Below are 12,536 nucleotides of genomic sequence, written 5' to 3'. Positions count from 1 at the left end.
TGATGATTCAAGAAAGAGTGGCAGGCACCTAGCATCGTGATTTGTCGCTGTGGATAGTGTTCTGTCGCATTTGGGAATTTACATCACACTTCCGGGTTTGGGAAGGAACTATTAACGGAGTGCACAAATCCTAAAAAAAAAAGTATCAAATTATGCAAATTATCCCTGCAGTTACGCGTTAAAAATGACATGGTTGTTTTGACGAACTCGTCCAAAGTTAATATTTGAAAAATCCCACCGAAATCCGCAAAGGTCTTCAACTGCTCTTCAAGTACCCTTTGTGCTGTCTGTTCTTGTTCGGTCATTGTCAATTCAAATTAGGGCTGCAGTTATCAATTATTTTAGTAGATGATCAATCGATGAACTAGTTAGTTCCAAGAATTGAGTAATTGGATAAGGAACATTAAAAATTAAAATAGCTGAGCTGAGCCTGAAACGATATAACAAAAATAAATAAGTGAGGATCGAAGTACAACAAAAGAACTATTGGCTAACTTGCATAGCAAAGGTCCACTAGTTTAAGTGCTATAAAAATGCAAACTTTTTTTTTTTTTTTTTACAGTGTTTTTAAAAAATGGTTCAAACACATATTTCCTCAAAAAATGGCTAAATAAGCCGATAAACTAACTTACGAATACATAAAGAAACTATTAGCTCAAACAAAAGCTTATGTTGGTCTTAACAGGGAGCAGCTGGGTTCAACCATGTGAAATGAGTTATGTCATATTCACTGTTGCCAGTAGAGGGCATTGTATCCACCCAAATCAATAAAACTAAATGCAAACACTTTAAAAACAAACCGTTACAATGTCACTTCAATTAAATGAATACTCGAAGCAGCAAAATTGAACTTGAATCTTTTTTCTAATTGAATTGCTCGAGTTAATTGATTAATCGTTGCAGCACTAATTCGAACGTCTATCAAAGTGTCTATCAGAGTGTCGAAGTGTGTCCCAAGGTCTGTTCATGTTCATTTCGCAGTCCATAGCACTTTTTTCCCCCGCATCCTCTGTTAAGTTGTTGATGCCTTTTGTTTGTACTTTGTGTTTTTTTGTTAATTCCTATTAAAGCATTTTGAGTTCACTGCCATCCTGCCTCGCCTCCCCTTTTCCCTGCTTTTGGGTCCACCTTACTCCCACGTCTTGACAGAATGGTAGGAGCTAAGCGCAGGTGTCAAACTGATTCCAGAAAGGGCCAAGTGGGTGCAGGTTTGCTTTCCAACCAATGAAGAGGACACCTTTTCACCAATTAGATCTTTTACATGTGTGATCAGTTAAACTTTGTCAGGTGCTGCTTGTTTCAGCAGGAAGTTCATGGTTAAACTCTCTGCGCGGTATCGGTTGGAACAAAATCCAGCACCCCCTTGGCCCTTTCTGGAATTGTTCTGACACCTGTGAACTAGAGGGTATTGATGAGGCAAGCGTCTATTTGTCCACAAACTCAGTAAAGATGATATAGATCAGGTTTCACCAAATCCGGACCTCGGTGCCACTTTTCCTGTCGCGTTTTCCATGTCTCCTTCCTCCAACACACCTGAATCAAATTTATCAGGATCATTATCATGCTTCTGGAGAGGTTGCTGATGACATAATCATATGATTCAGGTGTGTTAGGGGAGAGAGACGTGGAAAACACGACAGGGAAAGTGGCACCGAGGTCTGGATTTAGTGAACCCTGATATAGATGATATGGCGGAAGATGTTCAAATTTCTTCGCCAAGTCAAAAACCACACAGTTTCTTATTTCACCAGAATTTTTCAATTTGAGTGCTTCTGATTTTAAAAACAATGGAGACGTGTATCCGTACCATAACTATGATAATGTAGATTCTGTCTCTTGATGATACCACGCTGTGGGCATGTTTAAAGAGCAAAAAGAAGTGGACCTAAATTTGAACCTTGAGTGACACTGTAGTTCAAATTGTAACCTGTACAAAACATTCATTCACTTGCTATGTCATGTTATGCAATTTTCATTACAGGCTAAAGGCCTGTCAAATCGCTGTTCATTTTGTTGTTGGTGTGCACACTATCATTTTTTCCTTCGTTATACGTGGACAGATAACAATGAAATTTGCTAGGTACTGTATATCCTCGGGATGTACTGTATAAGCATCGATCCCCTTAACCCAATTTTAAATTTTTTTTTAAATGGATGATTTATTAATGGCGTACCACACGCAGGCTATTTTTAGACCGTGATGTCGCATCGTAAAGCGGAAGTAAAGCCGAAGTGGGACATTATAGACCCGCCCTCGCATAGACTTAACGTAATTTGTGCTACTTTTCACCGGTAATCTTTGAAAAACGAACATGCCGATCACGCATTGCTTTTTTTTTTAGAACTTGTAGAAACGACTCTAGACATTACAACACATGAAGGATGTTTCTTCTTACGTTTCCAGAAACCAAAAACCCGGGAGGAAAAAATGTGAAGACCGAATCAACTTGCGCGGACTTTAACACCAGCTTGGTGAATCCATTCACATTTCATATGCAGTAAACATTATGTTGGGTTGGCATGGTCTTTCAGAGGACAAAGAGGTAAGCCATTTTTATATTTTGAACTTATTCTTTTAGCGTAACGTTGTGCTGTACTGCTTCTGTCTGACAATGAATGACCTGAAAAAAATTACAATGGCATCTGACTGCCACTGTTACCGTTTCTGTTATATATAACAACTTTAGTAAGGGGGAAGTGTAAATAAATTATAGAATTAAGATGTGTTATCAATGAAAAAATTAAAAATGTTCGTTGGGTGTCACTGAGTAGCATTTGCGATTGCTATACAAAGCTAACTAAATTACCCCCAAGAACGGTAAGAGACGTAGGACGCCCAGAGGATATATAAGAAAGACAGGGCTGATGGTAAAGGATAGCTTGTTGAAACAGGAGAATGTCATTGTCAGTCGCGTCGATAAAAAAGCTAAAGCTATGCTTAGGGCGGCTCGTTTTTTTTCGTCTTTTTCAGCCTTCGACACTCAAGCCATCTCTTTAACTGATTATTTTTATGTTCTTCCACATCTTTGCATTTGCAATTTGGCACCAGGCACATCATTTTCGGAGAGAATTGTTAGGTTTAGCTCTGTAAACATCTCCTTCGTACACGATTTCCATTCATTTCCTATTAGGGACAAACGGTGGCTTGTCCCTACTTAGCAACAGTAGCTAATGTCATGAATATTATTAATGAGCGGAAGTGACGTGTTGCTTGTGGTACGCCATTGCGGACTTGTATTTGCCTGTAGGTTATGAGTGAGCCAGTAGAGGGCATGCATGCTCTTCGTCATAGCCCTCAGCTTGCCTAGAACACTGGTGTTTTTTCAAAGAGAACCTCAGGCTTAAAGACTTGTGGGCTCTAATAAGCCACAACTATATATTTATAATATTTAGCACGGAGGGGGCCATGTTTTATGTGCGCAATGGATGCCTAGGGTGATGACGTAGTTTGTCACTGTCACGAGACGAACACTACCGGTGCTCTGCAATTCTTTGCGCACATCGGTTAAAAGGGCCGAGTACTTACTATTTGTGTTTTTATTGAGTCTTTTATTACCTTTTCATTGGGTCAAAATACGTTTTGCACGTATTTCCCTCTCATACTTTTAAGCATTGTGCTTTCTTGGGGTAACTTAAAGCAGATTGTTGATTTGTTGACCACATTAGTCACGTAGCGTATTTAAACCACACTTATTTAATATTACTACGTTTAAGTATTTTCTTAAGGTATCTTTAGTATGTTCTGTCTGTATGCATCTAAACAAAACAAGGTAAAAGCGCACGGTAGTACTTTGGTTGTCAAATTTGCATTTTGTAGCACGTTTCGCCAGTGTAGCGCATTTTGGCAGAATACCGGTTTTGTCATACGCTCGTCTCGTCTCATCCCGTCTTTCCTGTTCATTTTGCTTTTGCTGCTCATTTTGCAAAATATCGACAGTGCTGTCTCGCTCATTAATATTTCTCTCCAGTTTAAAATGAAAGGGTTGAACAGATAACATGTTTATGTCGCTAAAGTCATACTTTGGAAGCCCGGCAGCGTAACACAGTGACGCCACCGCCCTACAACGTCAACAACAATGGCGACCTAATAGTTAAACTAATTTTACCCATTGTATAAAAACGAAAACATCAAGAGGGGTTTTAATATGAAATTATTTCGATTCATACTAACGTTTATCTTTTAAGAACTACAAATGTTTCTATCCGTGGTTCCTTTAACCTTATAAGACAGTGCCCAAGTGTCTTACTAGTCTTGTATGTCTGTGACATATCCCAAGTTTCAAGAATTCCAATACTTTATCCGTCAGTGTGTTTTTCACAGTTAAAAAAGTTATAATGACAAACAAATATGGTGATGATAATAATAAAATGACAAGGTGATCAATCAATCAACGGCTTGCAAGTTCCCTTCAGTGAAAGTGTTGGAAAATATTGTAATTATGTTATAAGGACTTTGTTGAATGCTATTTGGAGGTGATTAAGAGGCAAAGACTTGCAATCAATGACGGTCCATTTAAAATTAACCTCAATACAATTTGTTATCCCAATACTGGCATATCCTAGGCATTTTTAAGCATCGAGTTTCGAAATTAGCTGACAGTAACTGGGGCTATGTTTAAAAGTCAGCATACTGATGTTTTTCTTCATCTGCGACTATTGTCTATGGAAAAAAATCCAGTTTATTACCTTAATATTTACCATTTACAGTGGTACCTCTACATACGAAATTAATTCGTTCCAGGACCTTGTTTGTAAGTCGAAATGGTCATATGTTGAGCAGGATTTTCCAATAAGAATACATTATAATTCCATTAATTCGTTCCACAGCCCGAAAACCTACACTAAATCCTTAGTAAATACTGCAGGTACTATTGGAAATAGCAATTACACAGAGCAAAACAAATAAATTATGAATAAAAATAGGAATTATAATATAACAATAGTGATTATAATAATACCTGTAATAATATAACAAATTAAGTTCTAATGTAGCGAATGTGTTTTGCATGGTGCACCTGAACGCATCGCGTGGCTGACTTGACAGAGTGAGACAGGACTTTTTACTTTCACTTTTCATGTTCAGGTGCTGTGGACAGTAGGCATGTTGTGTTGCACAAGTTCTGTAATTGTTAAAAAGCGGACGAAGCTGGCAATTTTTGGGCGATGTTACAATCATAACTAGGCCTGCAAACAGGACTGAACGGGCCCTCGCAGTTTGGCGCAATGCGGACGTCACACAAACATGGACGGTACGCAGGTTGACGTGGTGACAGATCGTCCCCCTCTCGTAATCTCATGAGAAGCTACATTGCTCGAAACTCGCCTCAATTCACGGGGCGCCACTGAGCCATTTTGTTACGGTTTTTCATAATGTCGCAAGATTATCGAAATTTACGCAAAGCCGCATGTATGTGCAAAATTTGGTCAGTTTTCATGCATATTTCGGCCTCCAAATATAACCTGTACTATAAACCTATAAAAATTTCACATTCAATCCAAAATACCCGATTTCCTGTTAGATTTGGAATATGGTTGAAAGAGACTTTTTGGAGCAGTTTTGCATAAGGTATCAACTCCCCAAATTTCATTGTTCTATGTTGAAAAAATCTAATAGGAGAGGCCTTTTTTAAAACTCCTTTCTGTCACCACTAATTGGCGCTGTAGGATCTATGCAAATGACCCCTACAGGACCCGTCAGAGTATGACTCTCAACAAGCACGGGAATTTTGGCGCAGATATGTTGTATATCTGCCGAGTTATGACTGTTCAAAATTTTTGGCGAGACAAAAATGTTGACAGTCATTTTCAATTTCCTGTTGGACCCTTGTGCTTCAACCAAACCTCAATATTTTTCATTAGGCACCTGAACACACGTCTTAAGGCTCCTCTGATGCAGGTTTGAGGTCAATAGATTTTTTTCCCTTGGAGGAGGAGCCTGTCTCGTAAAAAAAAAAAAAAATCATGTTCCCACTCGGGGGCGCTTCAATGCACTGGTGTTAAGGGTGGGATACCGCACATACATGCCAGATATGAAAAAGATTGAACGTTGTGTCAAGGAGCTATTAGTCATTTAATGAATCTGTCATTTTGCTAAAAAAAAAAATGGCCGACTTTGGCTCCACGCCCAGGTCAGACCCATGAATTAAAACGCACCATTTTAAAAACTGAAGATCTCATATGTCTCCTGAACAATCTCACCAATTCTAAAGACAATTCAACTAACTCCCTCGGCGAAAAGTTCTCGAATGTGCACCCTGTAAATCGATAAAAATTTCACATTCGATCCAAAATTACCGATTTCCGGTTAGGTTTGGAATAGCCAAAATAACCAATTTCCTGTTGGGTTTTGAATATGGGTGCAAATGCCTTTTTTGGAGCAGTTTTAGACAAGGTATAGACTCCCCAAATTTCATCGCTCTACGCTGACAAAACCTAATGTTATAGGCCAATTTCAAAATTTCAAGGGGGTGCCACTGAGCCATTTTGCTGCATTTTTTTACAACGTTGCAAAATTATCATAATTCAAATTTTGCCGCACGTATGTGCAAATTTTGGTGAGTTTTGAGCATGTTCAAGCCTCCAAATTGGCCGTTTTCATTTGCCGAGAAAAAAAAAAAAAAAAAAAAAAAATCATCCTTTGCAGAATAATAGGGCCTTCGCACGCTTAGTGCTCGGGCCCTAATAATTGTCACCTTAACTTATAAAGACTGGTGAACGGAGGTCGGAGGAGGACCATCGAGATCGTAGACATTCTACGGCCGTATTGTCGAGCCAATTTACGGACAGCCACACCACGCTCCTATTTTTCTATCATTTCCATCTTCATTTCAATGGTAAGCCTCACCTTTTTTGTTTTTTCACTACCTGCACTAACATTCCTCACAACCTATGTTGATTTCCCTCAAAAGAAAATCCACCGTACGCCAGTCTTGCAGGAAAACAAAGAAACTGCAGCGCTGTCATAAATTGTTTATTTCGAGCATGTAGAAACAAATGGCGATTTTACGTCGGATGTCGAAAAGATCGTGTGTCGAAGTGATCGTATGTCGAAGTACTACTGTACTTGAATTGCACTTATTATTCATGAGAATGTTGGACAGAACTTTTTTCCTCTACAGAAAAAAAATATATACATTTACTTGGTGAAAAAAACAACTTTGCGATTGTTATAATAAAAGATTCGATCAAAGAGGGTGAGCTTTGTTATGAGACAAACATGGATCACAGATGGATGTACTGAATAGATTATACTACAGTATATACACTGCTGGCCAAAAATATTGGCACCCCTGCTGCCCATTCTGTCAGATAATGCTCAATTTCTCCCAGAAATCCCAGGGTATTAAAGCCTGCCCTGATCAATTAACAGGTGAATAGTGGATTTGACATTTATTTTAATCTCCTCGAGTTGGCAGAAAAAAAAAAATGCAAGTTTTCTCAATGTATAAATAGTCTACATATTTTTATGATCATTATAAATGCATTTCCACAACGAAATAACGCTGGAAAAATTTTTTGAATACAGTGTATATTTCTCGTATGAGACCAAAGCGGCACATTCGATTACATTCGGCCAAGCCGACACAGGTTTCTGTATAGCATCTTCAACAATCAATTTGAATACTTTCCATACCCCACTCCTACCGCAATTGTTTGCTTTTCAATTCCCCTGTCTTTAGTTTGTTTATGCTCCTAGCTGCTCCATATCGAAAAGCAAATTCCAGGATGCTCGCGGAGGGCGCCAGGGCGGGAGGGGAAGATTGAAAAAGACCGGGGCCACGGTGTTCACGTGCGCAGGCATGCACTGCGCCTTTTTCAGTTTCATCCAAATTATTTATTTAATTTAACATCCGTACATCGTTTTAGTATAAATATATGAACCTATTTTTATTTTTAAAAAAGTTAGCGAGAGAGAAGTTGGCCCGACCCGACTGTAAATAATCACACATAAGTCGTTCCAAAGTATAAGACTCTGCCAAACTATGGAAAAATACTGCGACTTAGTCTGAAAAATATGGTACTTGGTAGCGCAACCTTTAGACAAAATAACTGCGAACAACCACTTCCGATATCCATCAGTGAGTTTTTTACAATGCTGGTATTTTAAACCATTCTTCTTTAGCCAACTGTTCCAGGTCTCTAAGATTTGAAGGGTGCCTTCTCCAAACTGCCATTTTCAGATCTCTCCATAGCTGTTCCATGGGATTCAGGTCTGAACTCATTGCTGGCCACTTTAGAAGTCTCCAGTGCTTTCTTTCAAACCATTTTCTAGTGCTTTTTTAAGTGTGTTTTGGGTCATTGTCCTGCTGGAAGACCCATGACCTCTGAGGAGACCCAGCTTTCTCACACAAATTTGTTGGTAGTCTTCAGACTTCATAATGCTACGCACACGGTCAAGCAGTCCAGTGCCGAAGGCAGCAAAGCAAGCCCAAAACATCATGGAACCTCTGCCATGTTTGACTGTGGGGACCATGTTCTTTTCTTTGAAGACCTCGCTTTTTCCCCCTGTAAAGTCTTTGTTGATGCCTTTTCCCAAAAAGCTCTACTTTTGTCTCATCTGACCAGAGAACATTCTTCCAAAACCAATTTTGGCTTTCTCAGGTACGTTTTTACAAACTCCAGCCTGGCTTTTTTATGTCTCTGGGTCAGAAGTGGGGTCTTCCTGGGTATCCTACCATAGAGTCCCTTTTCGTTCAGTGGCTGACGTATAGTACGGGTTGACACTGTTGTACCCTCAGACTGCAGGACAGCTTGAACTTGTTTGAATGTTAGTCGAGGTTCTCTATCCACCATCCGCACAATCTTTCGTTGAAACCTCTCGTCAATTTTTCTTTTCCGTCCACATCTGGGGAAGCTAGCCACAGTGCCATGGGCTTTACACTTATTGATGACACTGCACACGGTAGACACAGGAACATTCAGGTCTTTGGAGATGGACTTGTAGCCTTGAGATTGCCCTTGCTTCCTCACAATTTTGCTTCTCAAGTCCTCAGACAGTTCTTTTGTCTTCTTTTTTTCCCCTCCATGCTCAATGTAGTACACACAAGGACACAGGACAGAGGTTGAGTCAACATTAATCCATTTTAACTGGCTGCAAGTGTGATTTAGTTATTGCCACCACCTGTTATGTGCCACAGGTAAGTAACAGGTGCTGTTAATTACACAAATTAGAGACGCATCACATGATTTTTCAAAGGGCGCCAATACTTTTGTCCGGCCCATTTTTGGAGTTTTGTGTAAAATGATAATGATTAAAAATTTTTCCCATTCTCTTTTGTTTTTTCATTTCAACCAAAATTCATGAAGATATTGCTACCACAGCATTTGTAATTGCAATCATTCTCTGGAATAAATTGAGCATTATCTGAAAGAATTGCAAGGGGGTGCCAATACTTTTGGCCAGTGGTGTATAGTATGCATGAATATATTGGCTGAAAAATCAGGCTTCAAAACCTTCTGTACTAAGTTTTGTTTTTGTTTTTTCTCATAACGTGTTCTAAGATAGAAAGCTGTTCAATCCCCACCAGAACTGTTAGTGTTTATGAGAACACGCTTGCGGTTTAAGTCTGCAGTTTATCTGCAAACGTGTCGAATAAACATTCATGGCAGCTGCAAATTCACAAGAATTTTGTCACCTGACAGGGATTTTTTTCAACTTGTCTTGTTCTGACTTCATACCATGCTCGCCTTAAAATATTCAGTTTAATGTGCCTGTAAATCTATTTTAAAGTTTCAGCACAGTTACTTATTCGTCACATTTGTTGCATTAACTGCCAAGGCTCAACCTTGCACAAACGACACAAACTTGCTGACAGAAACCTGGTTGAACAAAGTGAAAAATTCTCCTCATATGGAGTTGATGATAATGACAAAGCGCTTTTGGGAGTGGTGGAGGAGTTTCCATCTTTTGAGGCGTGATTTATAAATCAGACTTAGTGAACTTAACTTGAACTTTTGGATTTGAGACTGGAACAAAATATGTTATAGACAAACTGTTAGAGATCGGACCCCGATATGGGCAAAAAAATGCGCAGCGGTATCGGATCGGCCAACACGGAAAAATTCCGGTCCAGACTTCCGATCTAGTTTTTTTTAAAAGTCCGGTCTGGGTTTTCAGCGCACTGATTTACATAATCCATTCCAGTTTTTGCTTCGGTTTCCCTAAAATCCGGTTCGCATTTTACGGCACACCTTCAACACACTACATTTACATTACTGTCTCCCAATTTACCGGGAGACTTTATCGGTAAAAATGTCAGCTGTGTGGAATCATTTCACCTTAAAGGACGACAAAGACGAAGAGGCAGAATGCAACATATGCCACAATAAAGTCAAGCGTGGTGGTAAAGCTGTAAGAAGTTTTAATACAGCCAACCTAATCAAGCATTTAGCGAAATACCACGACAAACAATGTAAGAAGTATGTTAAGAAAACCGAAGACAAAAAGAAAGGTCCTACGCAACTAACACTGGAAGAAACTTTTGCTATGTGTGACAAACTGGCACTCGACAGTCCCAAAGCCCAGGGAATAACAAGAGTCATTGCCGAAGAATTCATTCTGGATGACGAGCCATTATCTCTCGTGAGTAAAGACGCACCATCCAACACTTCACGGTACATCATGCCCAGCCGTCATTACATCCTTGAGCGATTCGGCCGTGGAAGATTCGAGAACGATTCACAAACATCCACATTCCGATTATTGAAATATGTCAAGTAAAGCGGAACTAATACACAGCACGGTTTTCGGGACGCAATGAGAAACCGACCGCATTGAGTGCCTAGAGTAAACACCATGCTTGTCATAGACCTGGGTAATGCCAATGCTCAACTCACGGCTTTAGCTCAACTCAAGCCGCTAGATAAAAAACACAAGAATACATGACTGCTGCTGGCAGCCGCTACAAACTACGTCAACATCGTTTTACTGTAGATAATAGATATCATATGTATAGACCCTACTCACGTGACGTCACAGCCACGCCCCCGCGCCATGTTGTCCGTATACTCGTCATGTTAATGCATTACTGCTTCGTAAATTCCTCCTATTATGGCGTGTTTTTCTGCTCGTTAACATTAATAATCAAAATGGTGAAGGCGTGTGTGGCGGTCGGTTGCAAAAACAGAGAAGATAGACGGAGAGACTTGGAAGTTTTACCGTATTCCGAGAGACCTGGAGAGTAGAGCGAGATGGACTGCTTCAATTCGACGAGAAAACTGGGCTCCAAACGACTACCACAGATTATGTAGTAGTCATTTTATATCTGGTAAAATGCATTTAATCTATATTTAGAGGGTTTGGGGCATTGCTAGGCTAATCGCCGACAACATACAGTTTCAAATTCAAGATGCTTATTTGTTCCACCATCTTTATTTTTTGAATAATATTTAGTTGGTAACTGATTTGGTGTGGTAAAAATGTGGGGGGCTACCTGGGCTGATTTACGTAGAACAATACATTTAAAGAAATGTTAGCAAGCCCTTCTGTGTGTCACGTTTGCTTTATTATTTGCTTTATTATTATTTTTTTAAATACATAATTTCAACAGTCTCGTCTTTGTGGCGTTCTCTTTCGACACTCGGGCTCTTGCGAAATACTGCTGCTGTGCTAGCTTCAAGTTGTAATAATTTCTCGCTGCGTATCTTTCCTGTAATGTTGTCGTACATGTCAGTGTGTCTTGTAATTATCGCGCACATCGAACTCTTTGATAACAGCGACTGTCTCTTTGCAAATGAGGCAGACACCGTTGTTGCGTGTTTTATTGAAGAAATAGTCCAATATCCACCTATCCTTGAAGCGTCGGCCATCGCAGTCAACTTTTTTCTTTTTTTGATTGTCGCCATTTTAGAAATCACACAGGGTAATGGTGCTTAGAGTGCTGCTCTTAATGTTTTTCAAAGTTTCGTGAGAATAGGCCGAGTTTCTGTGGAAAAGATAGTTGTATATATCAGGCTAGCAGATGTCAGGCAGAGAGGGCGAAGACAGCGGGTCGAAAAATATCGATTTAGGCATCAAATACGGATCTGGCGAATGGATAAACTGAAGCTTTTCCACATAACGCCTTTTATGCAACGCATCCAATGAGTTAACGGCGTCAGATAACACCGGGGCTTCCATGAATTGCTGTATAACTTGCACGACTAATTGAAAACAATGAGAATAGGTCTAAAAAATAGGTACAATATGGCGGCCGGATACAGCGACATGTCATTTTGTGACGTAGGTGAGTAGGGTCTATATAGAACTAGATGCAAAATGAGACTCGACGGCATTAGCAACATTGAAGTAATGAAAACAAGTTGCGTTAGTAAACAGCCGCCATCTTAAAGCAGGAGACTTCCCTAGTAGGCTGTTGTGAACCTTCCAAGTGAACCTAATTAACTTTTTATCTAAAATACGCCTAAATCGGCAAAATCATGACTTGAATCTATCTTCAAAACAGTTTTGAAACTTTCACATGTCAAAAGTAGACAGAAGGGAAATTATGGAATAACGGGAGCAATTTTAACAACTATAACAGTTGATTCGCAAAATT

Source organism: Corythoichthys intestinalis, chromosome 6, assembly GCF_030265065.1.
Source record: "Corythoichthys intestinalis isolate RoL2023-P3 chromosome 6, ASM3026506v1, whole genome shotgun sequence".
NCBI lineage: Eukaryota > Metazoa > Chordata > Actinopteri > Syngnathiformes > Syngnathidae > Corythoichthys > Corythoichthys intestinalis.
Note: the sequence above shows the minus strand (reverse complement) of the source record.